This window comes from Lissotriton vulgaris, chromosome 3_1 (assembly GCF_964263255.1).
Source record: "Lissotriton vulgaris chromosome 3_1, aLisVul1.2, whole genome shotgun sequence".
In the NCBI taxonomy this organism is placed as follows: Eukaryota; Metazoa; Chordata; class Amphibia; order Caudata; family Salamandridae; genus Lissotriton; species Lissotriton vulgaris.
In genome coordinates, this window is record NC_141689.1 from 901,801,122 (window position 1) to 901,823,594 (window position 22,473).

A 22,473-nucleotide genomic window follows, 5' to 3' on the forward strand; every position below is an offset into this window, starting at 1 on the left:
CACATTGACCTCCTCCCACACCCTGAAGTTGTCCGCTGTCCCCGAGTGGCGCTCCCCTGGCACCGTGAGGATACGCCCTACGCAGACACATGACACACACTAATATACTGACATGGAATATCCGCGGTATGCACATACCGGCACGGCGCGATTCAATTTTCTCCTACTTACAGAGACACGATGCAGGGATTGCCCTTCTCCAGGAGACGCACATGACGCAACCCGAGCTCGATAAACTCCGTAGGCGCTGGCGGGGACAAATTCATGGTACCACCTTCTCTGCGCATGCACGTGGCACGTTGATATGGGTGAGAGCAGGCGTCCCGTTCATCTGCAAAGACGTAAGGGTAGTCCCTGAGAGTAGGTATTGCCTACTGCAGGGAGCATAAAAGGGCCAGGAAGGGTCGCTCTATGCCCCAAACTCGGACCAGGCCTCCTTTCTAGAGTCACTGAATCAGGTCCTGCACCCTTATGCTGGCCTCCCCTGGCTGTTAGGCGGGGACTTCAATATGGTATTAGACATGCGCTTAGACCGTTCTTTCCCCCCTCTCCGAGCCACAACAGTGGCGTCTAATGCGCAGGCGTACAAGGATTGGCTTGCACACTGGGAGATACAAGACTTATGGCGTGTGCAGCACCCCACAGACAAAGTATATTCTTAATACTCCTCAGTGCATGACCTGCATGTCAGATTAGACCGTATCGTTGGCACCCAGTCGCTGCTCCCCCTAATTACTGAGTCGGAATACCTGGAGAGAACACATTCTGATCATAATCCACTGGTGGTCCTGCTTGAGCTGGAAGGCGAGTCGCTCACTGGTGCTCACGTGGAGGCTGCAGCCTGTCGCGCTTGAGGACCCGGAGTTTCGCTCTTCGCTGGGCACTGCCGTCCTTGACTATTTTGAGATTAATAAGGGGTCTGCGAGCAGAGCTGCGGTGGAATGGGACGCGCACAAGGTAGCCATTCGGGGACACTGCATAGGAGCCACATGGAACTTATGCAAAACATTGTCCACCACACTCACACGTCTGGAAAATTATCTCATACAGTATGAGCGGGAGGGCGAAGGGGCTGGAGACCGCGCACATGTGCTAGGAGGCCTGCGTGCTAAACATGCAACCCTTATGGAGCAGCTGAGGTGTCATAACTACACGGCGCACACAGCCCGAACGCACGCCAGGGCGGATAGGGCTGACAGACTCCTGGCCTGGTTAATACAAAGAGAAGGATGGGGTGCCCCAATAGGTGCTCTTGGCACGGCAGAGGGAGCGATGGTATACACACAACGCGAGATACACGGTGCCCTGGTTGGTCATTACACGCAAATATACAAGGCTCGCGGAGTTGGTCCTCGACATGCGTTAGAACGCTTTCTGGACTCAATCACATTGCCTGAGGTCTCGGAGGAACAACAGAGTGTCCTCAATGCGCCCCTCACGCTGGAAGAAGTAGGGGATACGATCCAGTCCCTGGCGACTGGGAAGACGCCGGGACCTGACGGCCTGCCTGCCGAATACTATAAGGCCTACAGGGATACCCTGGCGCCCCTGCTCCTTCACCTGTATAATCAAGCAATTGAAGAGGGCTCGCTACCACTCTCCATGCGGAGGCCTTCCTGCTCTCATTACCTAAACCAGATAGAGACCGGATGAACCTGGGCTCCTGCAGACCATTGGCAATGCTCAATGTTGATTACAAGATCCTAACGAAGCTGCTTGCCGTCAGGCTAGCTCTGGTGGTCCCGCATCTTGTGCACATGGATCAAAATGGGTTCGTGCCGGCGCGGTCCACATCCTTGAACCTTAGAAGGTTCTTTCGTATAGCAGTGGAGGCAATGGAGAAATGGCCCAGAGCAGGATGCCTAATACTTGACTTAGAAAAGGCCTTTGACTGCCTGGAATGGGGGTACTTGGCCGAGGTCCTACGGAGGTTTGACTTTGACGTGGACTTTCTCCAAATGGTTGACCTCCTCTATAAAAACCCTGTGGTCCACGTGCGGCTGGGTCCTTACATCTCCGAAGCGGTGGCGGTAGGCAGAGGCACCAGACAGGGCTGCCCCCTGTCGCCCCTGCTGTTTGCGCTGGCAATAGAACCTTTAGCGGCGGCGCTGCGGCAGACCTTGGGTGTGGGAATCCCCCTGGGGGACGCAACGCATCAGGTTTCCCTCTACGCAGACGACCTGCTGGTCTTTGTGCTGGATGTGACCTGCATACCGGAACAGCTAGCTCACTTACTGCACCAGTTCGCAGAAATCTCTGGGCTTAGGGTTAATGTGGCCAAGTCCTGCCTATACGCGTTCGACGGTGCAGTGGCAGATCCGGAGTACTGCCTGGGAGACACGAAAGTGCAATGGAAGGCTGACACATTTAAGTATCTGGGGATCCAGATTTACCGTCATCCAGCTGACCTGTTTGACGGTAACCTAGGCTGGGCGGTGACAGCGCTCAGATCTCAGATAAACTTTTGGTCCACGCTTCCGTTGACAATCACGGGCCGAGTAGCCCTTGCTTCCCATGCTCCTCTACTACTTCGTCAACCTGCCATTATATATCCCGGCCCCCTTCTTCTCCAAGCTCAACGTGCTCCTACAGGATTTCATTTGGGGCGCATCCCGACACCGACTGGCACTGACGAAGCTGTTTCTACCAACAGACAGGGGAGGACTGGTGGTCCCCTGCTTTGAGCACTACTACCTGGCTGCACAGTTACAATGGATTGCCCGTTGGCTGGCTGATAAAGGAAGGGAAGACACTGCCACAATTGAACCGCCGTACTCCTTGGGCCGGCTCACCAGGCTTTTTCACCCGCTGACGGCGTCTGAGAAACCCACCCCGCCACTGCTTCCGCAGAGCCTTATTCCTCACCCGAAAGGTGATACCTTACGCACCAGCTATACCCTTGAGAGCTCTCCAAGAAGTGGGGGGGGGGCTGTCACGCATCCCATGCTGGAGCACTGGAGCAATGCGGACATCCGAACACTAGGTGACCTCTTTAGAGATGGAACGCTAGTGGCCTATGGAACGCTGGTAGCTGAGGACGGGCTACCTCCTGGGGGGTTCCTGCTGCATCGCACACTTGTAGTGAAAATGGCGGCCAAATGGGGGGACATGGCGGCAGAGCCTGACCAGCACCTAACCGTACAATATCTGCACGTTATGGGGAGGGGCAGACACTTGGTCCGTTGGTTTGCTGCGTCCCTTAGAGCCCATACGGAAACGACCTTGACTCCACTTAGAGGCAAGTGGGAACATGATATGGAACGAGAGCTGACGGATAAGGAATGGGAAAAAGTTCTTAAAACCCGGTGCGCATTCCCCGAAATATGCGCTTCCGCCAGATACAGCTCTTCATTGTCCATAGAGCCTACCTTACTCCGGAGCTAATCAATAGATACTTTCACCGTTTAGATGCAGCCTGTCCTAGATGCGACGAGTTGAACGCAGTCCTTGTCCACATATTGTGGAGTTGTCCTACGGTAGGTGTTTACTGGAATACGATTAGTGAAATACTTGGGATATGCACGTGACGAGCCATTACTTTTAACTGGCCCAAGTATGTCTTGCATCACTTTAAGAGATCACCAAAAGATAAGGCATCTTCCCGTTTTTTGGATTTAGGTTTAGTGGTGGCTAAGCGCCTTCTCACGAAGAAATGGAAGGTGCGCAAACCTCCTGCTTTGCAGGCGTGGGTCCTTTCCCTTCAGGCATGGGCTCGGGCGGAATGGATAGCAATACGGAGGGAGGAAACGACGGGGCTCCGGAAAGAACCTATGGCGGAACATTAGGGACACATGCTCAATGCCCTACGGCTGCCGGGAGGGACTAGTACCTCTGCTGCTATGGAGGCTTAAGTAGATAGACGGAGAGGCTCGGGCATTCTGTGAGATATCTCCATGCCCAGATAGCATACTATGCAACATCACAGCCTTTCGATGCATGGGTCTGAGATGTATAATCGTTCACTGCAACAAGAGCCGGTGAGAGGGGGGGCTGCCGAATACAGTGTGGGGATTTGGGGACCCGAGGGGGGGGGGGGGTCGGTGTATCAGCATGAATGAATGTGAGTTTTTGCCGCCACTGTTTGAGTATTGTTAACGTTATCTTATTGTCCACAGTTTAGACAACTCATTTCTAGATGCATGTTTATAGCGAAGTGATCCACCATACAAATGTACTATCGTGCTAGACTGAACTAGAGACTGTCATGAACACTTGCAGAAGGCGCAGGACTGAGCCTCATGCGTATTTGTCAGACCTATGCACACAGACTCCGCCTTAGTGGTGCTGTCAGCGTGGAAACATGATTCCATTTCGTATTGCTTTGAGATGTTTGCCTGTTAGAAAGGTGGGAATGAAAGGTCATGTTGAACTGATCATCCTTCAACAATGTATATTGTAAAACATAAAATGCTAAGAAATAGATTTGACAAAAAGAGGAAGATTTTGAAACATTTCTCGGTATGTAGTTGCTATCACTCAAATGACTGTTAAATAAACTATATAATTAGTGGTTAAAAAAAAGGAGGAGTTGAAGACCTGGGTGTCTTCCTGTCTTCTGTTTCCTAGATGTACATGTGGTTCTCAATTCTTGGAATGTGAGATTGTTATACTTAGTTGGCAGAGGCCCACTGGCTTCTGGCCTAGAAGACATACTAGTGTTATGTGGTGTAGACACCTATCTAACCTAGTGGGAGCTACTAAACTCTCTTGAGTTGGAGAAAGGGTGTGCTAGACCCTTGATTTACCAAACTCTAAGTTCAGTAGAACTTACTTTATTCTAGTCTTGATTTATATGTACCTATGTAGCTTTAGTGGTTTTCAGTTAGTCACTCAATGAGATTATCTGGTAAAGCAATAGCAAGCTTGAATCCAAACCACTGCACACCAATGTGAGAAGTTGGCCTAGTATATGCTGTCCACTCGTTATAGTGGCACCTTGAACCAGTCCAAGCAACCCTTATTGATGATTAGGTTAAAGACAACCTTTATTGAAAGTTATCCTAGTGATAGCTATGGAGAGCAGCCTTCAGGCTAAGTCTCGAAGGAAGGTAAAGCAGCTTGGTTCACCATATTAGAACCTCCTGAATGGCCAAATGAAAGGAGAACCACACAAGGTATACATAAAATATATGTATTTATTACTTAACATGCTCTGCTAACCTCTTTATCAGATTAAAGAACAAGGCACACAATATTACAGTACTAGACTGACAGTAAATACCAAAATACACAGCGGGCGCCAGGGGGAGATCGAATCATATACTAAGAAAGTGGTATAACAACCAGGACTTGACTAGACACAGTGCCTAGACCAAGTAGAATCACTGGGACCCCAAGGAACCACCCAAGGTAGTGACACAGGGGACCCACGGGGACGCAGGCAGTGTGAGAACCCTGCGGCAAGCTCCGTATAAACCTATGGAAAAGTCGCGGTTGGAATTTTAAAGATTAAGGACACTTAGGAGAGGACTTTGAGCAAACCCTTTTAAACTTAGAAGGTTCTAAGGCCAGCATCCATGTAAGCACTGGAGTGCTCATGTTACCTAACCCAGGGAAGCCGGGTGCATAGGTGTCAAATGGTGCTGGGAATCTTCGTCGTTTTCAATGACGTCATGCTGCAAAGTGCTGCTGCCGTGAAGAGGAAAAGTGTCCGGTGTGATCCAAGCCTGGATTGGTGATGAGATGAACCTGAAAGCAGAGGGGACAGAGCCTGGGTCACTTCAGGGTGACCAGGGGCTCAGTAGATGAATGCCCACCGATGTCGGGTGCTGCAGCCACTGGGATCCGGAGAGTCAATGATAACCAATGACCAGAGGTGAGCAGTCCTATTAAGGATATTTAGTGCTGGGGGGTCAGTGTTTGGATGGAACACCAACACGCCTTGGCAACTGCAACCCTCGAGGTCAGAGTAAATCAGCTTTGCTGAGGACCAGCAAGGTCCTGGTGACTCTCCAAGCAATGGAGAGTCGGGCATGTCAGGAGCAACCAGTAAAACCCATGTAAAGTTAAAGTTAAATTCACAGGGAACCACAGGCCAATGAACCAGGTATCGCGAAGGGACCTCAAGAGGAATCACAAAATACCCACCCACGGAACACTTGTGGAGTGTAGGCTGGTAATCTTCAGTGGAAACACTGCTAGGGGCCAGGACTATAAGTAGCCCAAAGCACAGCCTCAGGAGTTGGCGGAAAGCCTATCCTGCTGCAAAAGAGCACGATCCACAGGTGTTCAGGTTACACAGTCTCCGCGAGTGATACAGGCCTCAGAATTGCTGAGAAGGCAGATCAACCTCAGAGACCTTGGAAACCCACCTCCTGTGTTGCAGACATCTTCAGAGTCCTCTGGAGCTTTGGAGATGCAAACTGGTCAGATATGTTGTGGTGCCTGCTTAGTAGGGGAGTAACTCCTTTACTCCAAGGGAGATTCTTCAGTCATCCAGCGTAATGCAGATCGGCAAAGTACTTGGTTTCTGTAGCAGAGTTTAGGTAAAATCTAAAGTCCTGTAGTCAAGGGTTCCTACTTTATACCCAAGGAAGGGGTGGGACAAGCTCTGGGGACCCACCATGGGAGGGTCAGGACAGAGGGGGGGGGCTACACCGATGTCCTTTGTCCAGTTTCACTCCAGAGCAGGAGCAAATGGCTCCTGCAACCGGTTTGCGCTGGACTATGCACAGGGACATCAAATGTGCCCCCAGTGCAGACATCAAAGCACTCTGAGAGTGCACCCACCCAGCCCCAATACACTAAAGCCTTTCTGGGAGGTGGTTACACCTCCCTGTGACAGGAAGCCTATTGCCAAGCCTTCCCCTGCCAGAGTTTTGTCCAGCAGCAGGAGGGAAGACTTGTGTCTGTGGCTGGCAGCATCCATCTTGTGATCCCAGGGTCGAGAAAGCTGGTACCGGTGTTGTCATATTCCTCCCTCTAGGAGGGTGGAATCATACCTCCCCCGCCAGTTACTTGCAAGGAGGTATGATTCCAAGGTGTTTGACACCAAACACGACATGTTTCTTTGCAGCCGTTTTAAAGTTAGCATTTACCGCAAGGTTATAAAGCACTTAAGAGTATATGGTTGGTTGCATCACAGAACAACCCCGGAGAATAGATTCCGAAGGCTGCAGAGGGGCTCTGCTCATGCATGGGCACCCTCTCACAGAAAACCCAGCACCCTGCCTTCGGGCTTGATAAGGCCTGCCATAGGGGTGACTGATAGGTTTATATGTGCAGTGATATAAGGTAGATATGGTGAACTTATATCTAAGTAAGGGGTGCATGCACCAGTTTACACAGGCTGCAGTAACAGACCTGGTGCATCATTTTGAATAGTCTGCCAGGGGTGGCATAATACATGCTGCAGCCCCTTGGAGGCCTCTGGGGTACCTATGCCCTAGATACATAGTATACCATATACTTGGGACTTATAAGGGTACCTCAGAATCCAATCTGGAGTGTACCTAAAGTACATGTAATCAATTTAGAGGAGAAAGCAGCTAGGCTGGGGTCCAGGATAGCAGGATCCCAGCCAAACTAAGTCGAAAACATTTAAATATCATCAAAAAGTGGGGGTAACTATAAGAAGCAGGTCCTACTCTCCTACATAGTTGTGAAGCGTTGTATAACCTGGTGACAAGTTTCTGAAAAGTGGATCGTAACGTCTGGAGTGCTGTCAGAGCAGGGGGCTCCCCTGGGAATTGTGGGTATAGTTCACGCATTGACGCGCGCAACCTCAGATATGTGAAGTGAACCAAGGGAGAGCAGCTTCCCCGTTGGGCTAAGGATGCCCCCTGGGAAAATGTCACCTATTGTGTGCAGCGCTGCTTTAACTAGCAAGCTTAGTGTTTTAGGTTCTCCTATGGCTGATAGTGCTGGGTGGCGAGTTAGCAGGAGGGCCTGTGTATATAGTAGGTTTCTATGTGCTCTTATACCAAGCTTCTGCCATGCCCTTGTAGTGCTGCTAATGGTGGGGATTTCTGCAGTTTTGGTAGTCCCCAGAGTATGTAGAATCAAGGCCTTGAGTGGCACGGGTGTGCAGCGTCTTGTTCAGTTGCTAGATGTGGAGTATACACTGGGGGTAGGCCCAATAGTGTGCATATTGAGCGTGAGTGCAGAGATAATATACAGATATATCTTGGGCAGCAAAGCCTCCCTGCTCTTACAGAAGTGTGAGCCTATGCTAAGCAATCTTCAGCTGTTCCCCCACCCAGGTCAGTTCTATTAAGAGGGTGGCGAGTTAGCAGGAGGGCCTGCGTATATAGTAGGTTTCTATGTGCTCTTAAACCAAGCTTCTGCCATGCCCTTGTAGTGCTGTTAATGGTGGGGATTTCTGCAGTTTTGGTATTCCCCAGAGTATGTAGAATCAAGGCCTTGAGTGGCACGGGTGTGCAGCGTCTTGTTCAGTTGCTAGATGTGGAGTATGCACTGGGGGTAGGCCCAATAGTGTGCATATTGAGCGTGAGTGCAGAGATAATATACAGATATATCTTGGGCAGCAAAGCCTCCCTGCTCTTACAGAAGTGTGAGCCTATGCCAAGCAATCCTCAGCTGTTCCCCCACCCAGGTCAGTTATATTAAGAGGGAGTTAAGCATTTGGAAAAACCTCTGCATGAGTGGTATTGTTATGGAATTGAAGACTATCATTTTTGTAATCGCTACACGATCTGCTAAGGAGAGAGGCAAACAGGACCACCTACACACCTGATCCTCCAGTTTGGAGATCGCTGTACTATAGTTATAGTGGACCTGCACCTCAAAGTTCCAATGAATCCAGACCCCCAAGTATTTTACTGGGTCAGTGTGCCACTCCAGTGGGAATTCCAACTCACATGGGATCGCACTAGCAGTGAGGGGTAGGATGTATGATTTTATCCAGTTTGTACTCAGACCCAACAGACGTTCAAATCGAATATATTCGCGGATGATCAGAACTAAGCAGACCTCCAGGTTTCGAACATAGATGGCCATATCATCCACATACATCGAAATTGCCAGTGAGCGGAGGCCAAATCAAAGTGCAGCCTCTGCGTGAGTCTGGCGTCTTATGCATGCTAGGATTCTAGCGACAGTGTAAACAAGACCGGTGACAGTGGACAGCCCTGCCTCGTGCCTTTTTTTATGTGTATCGCCTCAAATGGACACCGTTCACTCCTAGTCGGGCCGCGGGGAGGGTGTATGGTAAACAATACCAGCATGGAAAAGCAGGGAATATGCCTACCCTTAGCAGGATAGTGAACATGTAGGTCCATTCAATAGAATCAAACACTTTCGCAGCATCTAGTAAGACCGCTGCCACTTTCAAAGAGGGGTCGAGCTGATGAAATAGTGCACAAAGAGTACCCAGATTCTGCGCTGTTAACCAGATAGGAACAAACCCAGATTGGTCTGGTAAGATCATGTTAGTCAGCAATAGCTGGAGTCTAGATGCTAGTATCTAGGCCAGTATTTTCATATCTATATTAATAAGTGAAAAAAGCTGATAAGAGGAGCATTGGTTCAGAGGTTTGTCAGACTTTAGAAGCGTTATCAAGAGGGCCTCTCGAAGTGACGGGAGCAGTACTTGTTTTTCAAACATCTTAAGAAGGTCCAGGGCCAGATGTTTTGCATATTCTTTGTAAAATTCAACCGGTAGGCCATCCAGACCTGAGGCCTTATTATTAGGCAAAAGGTTGCTAATTTCTTTAATTTCCTCTACTGTAATAGGTTGGATGAGGTATTCTCTCTGGCCCTGCTATACCCAGAGATCTCGGTTGCTGATGTGCTCTCTCGGGAGCTATATAACTGAGCGAAAAATGCAGATAATTCTGACCCTGAGGACGGCGTGTCATAGCACGGCGTACCATCTGGATTATCAATACTGATTATATGTGTGTGCACCCACAGATCTTTTTATGTCATGGCTAAATTGCATCCGGGCTTATCAGCCTCTCTATACGCCCTGGCTACATGTCTGCATGAGAGGTGGCTGTTTCCTGCTCTGCTGTAGCTTCAAATTTGGTGATCTGGTTTCTAATGGCTACTAGGGTACTGGGCTTTGGGTTGGATTCATATTCCTGTTCTAACTTCTGCAGGTTAACTTCTAGCTTCTGCAGTTGGGTGCGGATGTCTCTCAGGATGCCTGTACGTGTGCCTATACTCCCCGAATAGTGGCTTTAAATTCTTTCCAAAGGACCCCTGCATTATCCACTCTGTCTGTATTAATGGTAAAGTACTCATATATGACTGGTCATACTGCGTCCTGTAAAACAGGGCTCATTAGTGCCGTGGGCAGTAGGTGTCACTGGGGAACTGCCTAGGTATGTGCATCAGGATAGACAGCACCAGCATCACCGGTGCATGGTCTGACAGTGTTTTGGGCATGTGTTTAATGTCCTACACCCATATATTCACCTTCCATGCCCCCAAACAATAATCTAAGCGGGACCAGGAGCCATGCAATGATGAGGTAAATGTGCCTTCTTTTGCACTAGGGTGTCCAAATCCCCAAATGTCTATGAGGCCATAGTCCTCCATTTCACTTTCATTACCTGTGCCAATTGTTTTCCCTGCCAGACCCCTGTAGCAGATCTAGCCATATTTGAATCCAGATAATAATTCAGGTCCCTGCCACAAAGAACCGCTGAAGGCAGTAGGGCTTGTAGTCTGCACCAAATGTGCAAGTAAAAGTCAGGATCATCCACATTGGCCCGTAGGTATTATTAATAGTCACCTACATGCCATTTAATACGTCCTGTAGTTGTCAGGCCCAGCTCTGCAGGATTCAGTTGTAGTAGAAATGAAGGTCCACCTCCTGATATTACCAATCCCCTGAAAAGTGAATAATCACAGGACATTCAAACTATCAGGCAAGGGAAAGGAAGGGGAAGGGACAGCATGGGAATCGAACCTGAAACAACAAATACACAGGGTTAACAGAGGAATATAATCTACTCTCATTTATATCTTGCTAAAAGCTACATGCATGTACCTGGATATAACTACAGCGAGTAGTACTGTACTTCGGTATCACCAAACGTTATAAACACTTTACCTGAAATGAAAGTATTCAAAAGCATTAGCTCCACCACATTCATTCTTCTATAGGTACATATGTGCAGCTATTTGTTCATACATACCCCAAAACAGTTTATAGCCTGTTAACTAAGATGGCCATAGGAAGAAAGAGTTATCAGTAAACACTCTAGCAATTATATTCAAAGCTAATGAGTGTTTGTAGTATCCACTCTCTCTCTACTTTTGTGGCCAGTAACACCAGAGAGAATGTAACCATACAGGATTGCTTTCACTCCGTATAGTAACCAAAGACAAATGCTGCATGTAAAGTATTTTCAGTTTTGCTAGTGAAATACATATAGCAACAAAGTCTGCCTATCCGTAATTTCAGTTATATCCAGTGAAGAAGGAAAATTAAATACCCAGAAAATAACGGTAATACGCGGCTGTGAACACCGCCGTATTCCGCTGTTTACTTGCAAACAAATAAGGAAGAGCTGGGCACAAACGGTAATACACGGTATCTGCCACCGCCGTATTCCGCTGCTTATTACCAAACAAATAAGGACGAGACGAACACCCACTGTAATACGTGGTATCTCCCGCCGCTGTATTCCGCTGCTTAATGCCAAACAAATAAGGACGAGACGAACACCCATGGTAATACGTGGTATCTCCCACCGCCGTATTCCGCTGCTTCAGTCAAATGCTGCCAACCATGAAATAGAGCGAGTACTGAAATGAAAAAAGGACACAACAATACACCGTTAACCCACAGCAGTATTCCGCTCCTGAAACAAGATTCCTGAAACGGACTTCTCAGCAACGTACAAAATTCAGACATGGATCCCTGGAAACTCGAGACTGTCCAATGACACCTTCCTGCATCCTTTCTCTCGACCAAGAGAGAATTCAAAATTTGCAAACATTCGTGACAAGAATTTTCAATTCTATTAAGGACTAGGAGGCGAGGATTATGCTAGTCTCATTTCTTTATTTAGAAATGCCCAGCAGCCATGTAAAAACTACATTACCCAGAAATACTTGGGTTATAACCATAGAGTCCGTACTATAAATAGCCATGAAGACAATCCCACTTCCTCTTTCTTTGGTGAGATGGAAATCCAGGAAATCAGTAAACAGTACAAGAAAAGTCAATGTCAAAGCAAACCCCAATCCAGGGCAATGAAGGAAAGTTCAAAACAGCAACAGCCGAAGGGAGAAAGAGGAAACAATCTTCAGAGAAGAAAGCAGGAACATCCACGTCGCACTGCAGGCATGTCATTTGGGATCAGATCCTGAAAAAAGATACAAAGCCGTAATACACGCCCATCATAAATAGGAACATGTCAAAGAAGGGTGGGGAAAGAAAACAAGGCAATAGTAACAATTGAATACAGAGCAAGTCATGAAGATTCTTCAGTAAATACAATGTATAAACAATGGGTGGGATAATCCTCGCCTCCTAGTCCTTAATAGAATTGAAAATTCTTGTCACGAATGTTTGCAAATTTTGAATTTTATTTCAGGACAGGAGGCTCCGATTATGCTTGTTTAAAGCTCCTCCACCACAACAGAAGCAACAGTAGCAATAGGCTTAAAGTAAAAGGTTTTAAAAACAGAATACGATGACCAGTCGGCAGCTTTCATAATGTCCCACAAGGTGACACCCAAAGAGAAGGCCGTAGAGGCCATGGCCACACGGGCAGAATGAACACCAAACACAGAAACATCAATGCCCGCTTCCCCCATAAGCCACCGTACCCACCGAGCCAACGTGGCCGGAGTAACGGGGCGAAAGGGCTTCTGCAATGCAATCAACAATTGACCTTGCATATCAGAGCGAAGAAGAGAAGTACTCACCTCATAATCCTTAAGGCATTGGACGACACAAAGGTTAGGTCGAGCAGGAAATGAAGGGTAAGAAATGACCTCAGGATTAGTTTTAGTGCGCCTGGAAAGGCGTAAGGTAACACCTTCAGGCGTGAAGCTACGCCCCGCAAGATCCAAAGCGCGGACATCCGAGACTCGTTTGCAGGAAAGCAAACACAACAACATAGTAAGTTTGGCCGAAAGTTGTTTACGAGTCAATAAAGAATTAATCATCCAGGCTTCCAAGAAACGTAAGACAACCGAAACGTCCCATAAAGAAACATATTTAGGACGTGGAGGAGTAGCCAGACGAATACCTTTAAGAACCTTAGCCACAAGTGGATGTTCCCCCACAGGTTTCCCATCCACAGGAAGATGGCCCGCCGAAATAGCGGAACGCAAATTGTTGACTGTGCGGTAGGCCAAGCCAGAAGAAGAAGATAGAGAAGCCAAAAAATGGACGATCAAAGAGACATCAGCTGATGTCTGATCAACTTGCCGTTGGGCACACCAATCACTCCAACGTTTCCATGAACTTCTGTAACGTTTGTGAGTACCTGGGGCCCAGGCGTTGCTGAGAAATCTGGTAGCGTCCGCAGAAAGGCCTGACACCGCCCAACGTTCCCCGAAATCCGCCACGCCAGGAGAAGGAGGGAGCCGGACTGAACCAGGGGATGCGGATTCTGAAGCGGATCGAGCAGGAGATTCCACTTCTGAGGAAGAAGAAATGGCAATGCGCATGCCATTTCCAGGAGAACAGGGAACCACGGCTGAGCCCTCCACAGAGGAGCAATCAGAATCAACTCCGCCTGAAAGCGTGTCGCATAAGCCAGAACCCTGGGGAGCATCATGAATGGGGGAAACGCATAACATAGGGACGACGGCCACGGTTGAAGGAAAGCATCCGTGGCCAGAGCCTCCGGATCCGGTCTCCAACTGAAGAACTGGGGAAGTTGGGTGTTGAGACGGGACGCAAAGAGGTCGATCAGACACGGGCCCCAAGTCCGAAGGAGCTGGCGAAACACACGAGGATGGAGCCTCCAGTCGCTGAAGTCCTTCAGGTACCTGGAGTTCCAGTCCGCCACAAGATTGCGACAACCGGGAAGGTACTCTGCAATAACTGTGATCTTGTGCTGAAGACAATAGTGCCAAAACTCCTTGGCAATCTCTGCCAACAATCTCGACCGAGTCCCTCCCAGCTTGTTGATGTAGCGTACTGCTGAGACATTGTCCAACTGAGGAAATATGAATTTTTATGATCAATTGTGTCCCCTATCTTAGACCCCAACGACTCCGTGTACGCGCTACAAGTACATGTATGTTCCCTCCACTCCCAGCTATGAAGACGCAAATACATTTGCGTCCAACGTTAACATGTCCTCTTTCAGATCCACCATGAATGGGTCGAATATTCCGTTCCTAAGTATGCCTTGCCAACGTCTTTATGTGGTGTACTTTACACGTTTTTCAGCTTTGGCGAAGTAGGCCCTGAATTCTGCCATCGAGCCTTTTCCTGCCTTCTGACTCTGAATACTTCAGCCTGGGCCTGCATCTGAGCCCGTGACCTTTGTCTTACTCCCTGCACGGCTAACGGTGCTTGGTTCAGCCTGTTGCCTGCCAAGACTGTATTCAGCCTTCAAGTTATCTGCTCCGCTCCTCGAAAAATACATTCCTGTCTAGTAGTTCAAGTAAACATCCTTCCAGCTGCAGAGCAAAGGGCCCGGCCTCACTGTCTCCGTGCAATTAATTCATAGCTCCTGTTACCATGGCAGGCCCATGCCCCCTCGCATCTCATGCAGACACGTAGACGCCTATACACGCACTCACAGTTAGTATAGAATAGCCTCTGTCCGAGAGACCTTTCCTTCCAGATAATACAGTTCCTTAAACACGAGATATTAGATACGATTTGGGATTAGGTTGATCTGACATCCCAGACTTCTGTCTCCTCATGTAGGGCTAAATGTCAAGTCCCCTTCACCCTCCAGTTACACGTCAATCACACGTCATGCTGCCTGCGCACGCATCTCTGCCATGTATTTCTGCTGACACTGCAGGATTCTCTTATGGATCCACCCACTTGTGACATCTTCTTAATGACGTTTCTAGTACACGCCTTCATGCACGCCTATTGTAACGCCTTTTTCATTACGTATGTGTACCCTTATCTCTCCTCTCAGCTGTTACGCCTTCTGCAACTGTCTTTACTGTAATGCATTGACTATATATACAGTTAACTGTCAATAAAGTATTGTCTGTCAGTCCCTTCCCGAACCTACGTGGTGACGGAATGGTATGCCACCTTGGTTCGAACCAATACCAATTCCTTTTTAAGGAATAAAAACCCTTTTGAGAAACCTCAAATATCACGGATTTTGCCTCTTCTTTTTGACTGAGTTATTCTTATTGAACTTTACCGCATAAATTAAGTATAGGTAATTTAAATTTACCACATAATTGGCGCCCGAACAGGGACCCCTCCCCCACCCCACGCGCCGGAGGTGCGTTGCAGGCCTAGCCCCCTGCCACAGCCGGATGGACAACTACGCGTACCCGCAGGATTTCCTGTATCTCCCTCAGGCCAACGGAGGTGACTGAGGCTGCGATCAACACCCAGACGAGGCGGTGAGGAGTGCGGAGGATCCCGACCAGAGCCTAGCTGAGAGAGCAAGATCCGAGGTATACAGAGGCCCACCAGGTTCCGAAGTTCCGAAGTATCTGCGTCACGAGTCGGGTCCAGTCCAGTCCAGTTCCGAGGCCTTCCGTTCCGTGCTTCCCGGTGAGTACCATTGCTGGGGATGCATCTAGACGTGCGCATTAATTTGTGCCGGTCGAGACGGGTTTGGGTACACAGACCTGGTCTGCACTGTTTAGCAGTGTATCTGTACTGTTTAGCAGTATATCCTGTCTGCACTGTTTAGCGGTGTATCTGTGCTGTTTAGCAGTACATCCAGTATCATGTCGTTAGCTAGTTTTATTCTAATCATTGTTGTTCGTTTTCAAATGTTTTAATGTGTTTTCAAAATGTCGTGGTATGAGTGATTGTTCGATTTTCATTATTGTGATTATTGTGTTAATTGTGTTCATATCTAAGTAAGGATCAAGTAGCCCGAGTTTTAAGATGCCGTTATTCTCCAAATTAAGACAGATAAAAACTAGAAAAGGAATACTCGAGGAAGCCGTTCCCATTCCACCTAGGGACACTCCAGGGTACTTTATGTACCACAAACATGGCCTAGACGCCGTTTTATATCTTGATTTATGGGTGGACTACACCAAGGATCTGGCAGAGAATCAGAGATGGCCCGCTGCTGGGACATGGGATGCAGATTGCATCATGAGAGTAGAAGAAGCATTATGGAAAAAGAAAGCCAGACAGTCACAGAAAGATGCCATTGAATTATGGCGTAAAGAATCGCATAGGCGTACAGAAAAAGCACACAGAAAAGAAGAGAAAAGTAGAGAGGATTCAGACAAGGCCAGAGAAAACGTATTAGTTGAGGAAGGTATCCGAGTAAAAATAGAACAAGTAGATAGACAACGAAACACCCTTATGAATGGTATGTATCCTCTTCTGGCCGAGGGTTTACCTAAGGCCACCCCGGAAGTACCAAAAGATCTGCCACCTCCAATGCTCCCGACTAAAGTGCATCATAAAACCGCAAAGGACATTTTCCTTTCTTCCTATCTAGACGATGTAGCCCCCGAATATGTTAATACCGCACCGCCACGCACACCTCCTACTGGCGGCGCTCGACCCCGAGATAGTCAGCCCCCACCTCCGCGACAAGCTACTCCTCCCCCCGTTCCAACCCTTCCAGCCGTTCTTCCACCTCTTCCTGCACCGAATCCTCCTACTTTACACCCAACGAACCCTTTCGGATCCGGCGCCTCAGGAGGCGCGTCCGGAGGGGCGATAGGTTTCCAAACCCCACCACCAACACATCGATGGACTTATAGGGATCTAGCACAACAACGTACACCTCAAGCAGCCGATTTTGACATATATAAAGAACGTCTTGCAGATTGTAGATATGATCCAGTACCCGGAAAAAAGAATGACAGAATGATGCTCGCATCAGTACGATTGCGACGAGTTACAAACTTTTTATTGACACTACCTGGAATGGTCGATCATCTAGATAGAATATATCACTTTGTTCAAACAGGGGTAGGCCCTGAAAGTATTAGCGGGGCCATGGCCTACCAAAAAGTTGATACTCAAGGCAAGATATTACGGTTTTTTTATAAACTGCCTAATAAGAGAAATGGATAGGCCGGGTGCAGACCCGGAAGAAATAAAAGGACTTCATAGATGGGGTCAGAACATAGCAGACGGGAATCATGATAAACAGGCTTGTATAGAAAACATGTACCGAAGGATCAGAAATGCAGTAATAAAGATACATGAAAGAAGACAGCCAGCACCAGAAATAGATTCGGACAAACTTGAATCCTCGGGGGAGGAGGACGCACCAGAAGAGACAGGAGGACAAGCACAATTACCAGTTAGAGAAATGATAGCTTATGTAGGTAAAGGAAGATCCTATAATAATTCAGTGCGTCCAGTACGTCCAGAAAGTAAAAGAATTTTTCAGGAAGCCATGTCTAATCCGAGAACGCCAGAACATTTATTCCAAGCCACTGATAACAGACTACGAGAACGAATGGGGTACCATGTGCTCGATTCTATGGATGAACAAGAATTAGCTAGGTCAGCAGTACAATGGGCTGACAATCCTGAGAAATATAGTGATGATGCGTTAGCACACACATTTTTGAATATGACACCAAGCGAACAGCGTTTAGCTGGTACGTACATGATACAACACCTACTCATATTGTATAGAAGCCAACACTCCGATCCAGGTCCCCTGCCTGATATATTAGCAGAACTACTCATGAATAAATGGAGAGGTCTAGGTACCGATCTAATTAAAGTAATTCTAGAACATCGGCACAGATATAGTGCCTTCCTGTGTCCACAGCCTGATTCAACACATTCCATGGAAAGAAAAATGTATTACATAGACGGACAGAATCCGTTACGAGAAGTGCACCCAGTTCAGAATGCTGATAATACGCTTAGACGCGTGTTTGTGTACACGCCCATAACTAAAATAGAATTATTGGAAATGAAAAAATTAGTACCTAGCCATGACAAAGATCCAGCAGGTTTTCATCGTGAAATAAAAGACATGTTACTCATGGGTGATTACACTTACCCTGACCTTATGAAAATATTGAAAGTACTACTGCCTGCTGGTATTTACGAGAAACTCAAAGAAAAAGAATGGGAAGTGGGAAATGCAAAGATTGATTGGGCTGCATTAGAAAACGAAGAAAATACCCGAATTCCAGGCCTAGGGCTTGGAGACAAAGTTAAAGCGTTACCAGGATTGTTAGTACAAGTATTGCCACGTTTATTAAGTACGAAAAAGGAAGACTGGGGTGCAATCTCAGCCTGTAAACAGAAACCCGATGAAGACACTAGTGATTTTTATTCTCGATTTGAAAAATGTTTTGGTATTAACAGCGGCCTGAAAGCAAGTAGCGAATCATATCCACATCTTTTTGTAACAAAATTAGTCGAGAATTCACTGCCCCAGGTTAAGAACAGAGTACTAAAAGTTGAGAGTACTTGGCAAGCTAATACCCCTTCACAAATGTTGCAAATGTTACAGTACCACCAGAATAGAATTAGAGAAGAACAAGAACACGAACAAAGACGTATGAAAGACACGAAAATGAAAATGTTAGTTGCTCAGTCAGTTCCAGCTGACGGTCATAAAAAGGGTGCGACCCAGCCCAGTAATTCGACGGCTCCTGTAAAAGGGGTATGTAACTATTGTAAACAGCCAGGTCATTATATAAACGACTGTGCAGTTCTGAAACACAATATCTCCACGGGTAAGACCAAGGAGAGACCACGTCCACCTAGACAAGATCAAGCCCAACAACAAGTACCCCAGAATATACAGCCTATGCCAGCTTCACAACAGACCGTAGCAGTACCACAGCCACAGCCTATTGCCGCAACACAAAACACGACACAACAGATGTACCAGTATGCACAAAATGACTACCCCGATTACCAGCGATACACATGAAACAGCCTAGAGAGGGAGGTTGGCTTGCCTCTTATTGAGGTTCCTGTAGATCAAGAGGGTCCTTATGTACATAGTCAAGTATTAGGGAAAGACAGAAAGTTTTTAATTGATACAGGGGCAAGCAGAACCACGATTAGTCACGATGAGGTTCCAGGGGCACCCCTCTCAGGCTCACAGAATGTTTTCCTTGGATTTTCAGGAAAACCTATTATTAACGAAGTATCACAACCTCTTCCTCTTGTAGTTGGTCCTCTGACACAGACTACAGATTTATTGCTTACAAAATCATGCCCAGAAAACTTGCTAGGTATAAAGACACTGAAAGCTCTAGGAGCTATAATATGCTGTTCTCCGGAAGGAGTACGATTATTCTTGCGAGATTTTAAGGGTCACTATGTATTGAGAGACATGGATCACCGATTACAGAATGTTCCTGCACATTTGTGGGCGCAAGGCCCCACTGATGTAGGTTGTATGCACATTACACCGCCCACCAGGACCACAGAACGGTTTTTCACTTAGTTTTGAAGAGGCACTCAGCACTCTCGCCATGAAATACGCCAACTTCACCGTTTTGGGCGACCTAAATTTCCACCTGGACAAAGGCAATGACCCTAACACAATATGGCTCAATGAACTCACCGATATTTTGGGACTGGAAATACGGACCAAGAAGCCCACGCATAAAGCAGGCCACATCCTGGACTGCATTTGCACCAATCTCACTACCCTTACTACAGCAACTCCTCTGCCGCAAACGTGGACTGACCACTGGCTAATCCCCTTTAACCTCGCTCTTAAAAAAAGGACAAATATTCCCAAACCAAGAATTGATACTCAGGCACAGACAGACTGGAAAAAACTAGCAAACTCCCCCAATCTGCACCTCGTTGCCGAGAAATTAAAACCCCTCCCCACTGGTTGCACTGAAACAGATTACAGCAATTTCTGCACATGGATCACAAATCTCGGAAAACCCCCCAATCCGCAAATAGTGAGAAAAAAGCATAACAAAAAATGTGCCCCATGGTTCTCCCCCCACCTCAAAGACAAGCGCTCAGAGGTTAGAACCCTCGAAAAGAAATGGCGTCGCACTTATAGCGACTCTGAACTCCTACATTACAAAACTGCTAGGAAACATTATCACGAAATGATAAAAACCGCCAAAAAAGAACATTTCCTTGAAGCCATCACTAAGTCTAACAACAATCAAAAGCAAATCTTCAAAATAGTCGATGACTTCATGAATCCCAGAATTCTTAGGCAAGAGATCCCACCCTCTCTCGCCCTGTGCAACTCAATTGCAGACTATTTCGAACAAAAAATTCAAAACCTAATTAAAGATTTTCCAGACCCCCCCGAATCCCTTTTACACGAAAACCTACCAACAACCAACAAAAACCTGCAGCTAAGCAATTTTGCCCCGGTCAACATGGAGGAAACTCGCCAAGCTATCCTCTCTACCAAGTCAGGCTCCCCGTTTGATCCGTGTCCCCCTTTGCTACTCCAAACCATAGTGGACACTGTGAATCCCACTATAAACAATATTATTAATTCCTCCCTTGCTACCGCTGCCATTCCCTCTGAATGGAAACTCGCTGCCGTGAAACCCCTTCAAAAGAAAACCCTTGCCGACCCCACCACACTTTCCAACCTCCGCCCTATATCGCTGCTCCCCCTACTGTTTAAACTCACAGAGTCAGCTGTAAACAAACAGTTGACTGCATTTCTGGAGGAAAACAATCTACTACATCCTAACCAAGCAGGCTTCAGAGCAAAACACTCCACGGAGTCAGCCCTCCTACATACAGTAGAGACCCTCAAGACAGCAATGGACCAAGGCAAAAAAGCCGTCATGATCTTGCTCGACCTGTCGGCGGCCTTTGATACGGTTTCCCATCCCGTATTAATTGGCCGCCTGGCAAACCTGGGAATTGCAGGAACCGCCCTAAACTGGCTAAAAAACTTCCTTAGCCATAGAAAGCAAGTCACCTTATTGGGAAACTATCGGTCAGGCGAGAAGGCACTAAACACAGGGGTGCCACAGGGCTCTAGCCTAAGCCCAATTCTTTTTAACTTATATATGACCCCCCTGATAGAACTCATCAGCTCCTTCAACATCAGCACAATATCTTATGCTGATGATACGCAGCTCATCCTGGTCCAAGACAACACTACCTCAGCTGAAGAAAATCTGAAAGCCTGTCTTACCGCCACTTTTGAATGGATGAGAACCCACCACCTCAAGTGTAACTCAGGAAAAACGGAAATCCTCCCTTTCGGTCAAGATAATTTCTTCTGCCCGAAACAGTGGTGGCCCCAAGATGCTGAGGTCCCGCCAAACACAATCAAATCAGCCCGCAACCTCGGGATTAGGTTTGATGAAGCCCTCTCTTTCAAGCAACAAGCAGGTACCGTGGCAGGGTCCTGCTTTAACATCATCAAGGGCTTAAGAAGGTTTTTCGACCTCCTTCCCCTGGCGGCCAGGAAGACAATCGCTGTGGCCCTCATCACATCCCGCCTGGATTACTGCAATAGCATCTATGCAGGTTCCAATAAAAGCGTCCTGCACAAACTGCAGATGGTGCAGAATACCGCAGCCCGCTTAGTACTAAGGCTGCCCAGGAGGTCATCTGCCTCAGCTGCACTTAGAACCCTACACTGGCTGCCCATTCATAAGAGAGTACTATTTAAAATCCTACTCATCACCTTCAGAGCCTACCACCAGTCGGGTCCCTCCTACCTGTCCCAAAGGTTTGGAAAATACACCCCCTCTCGTTCACTCAGGTCTTCCAACCTGAACCTACTGGTGGTCCCTAGATTCAGGCTCGCAACCAAAGGTGGCAAATCGCTAGGTTTTCTGGGAGCTAGAGCCTGGAACAAACTCCCCTCCCAGATGCGTCAGATCCCCTCTGAAATCCTATTTCGCAAGGCCCTCAAAACCTGGATTTTTAATGCGCCTGACACGTTAGTCCTAAAACTAATCTAACCTAACTCTCCTTAGTTCTTTCTGTCAGCACTTTCCCTTTTCTTTTTCCAATGACACTCTCACCACTAGCGCCAAGATGCTCCTTGGAGTGTAAGCCGCGCTTTACAAAAACCACATCATATCATATCATATCACACCATATCGAGTCACACTCAAAGCAGGAGTGGTATTACCACGAATTCGGCAATACAAGTTACCCCCAGATGCTGTAGTGGCTTTACTGAAAATCATTGACGAGCTCATTGCACAAGGAGTGGTCGTAGAGACCGACTCCAATGTATGTAATTCTCCTATCATTCCAGTTCTTAAACGTACTGATCCAAATGCACCACCAGTTTATCGATTAGTTATTGATCTGCGCGAATTGAATAAATGCATTGTACCACAGTACCCCGTGGTCCCAGATATCTCTTCATTACTGACAGCTATTGATTCAGAAGCAGCGTTCTTTACTGTAATTGACCTCAAGAACGCCTTCTTTAGCGTCCCAATCGATCCGGAAAGCCAATACTTGTTCGG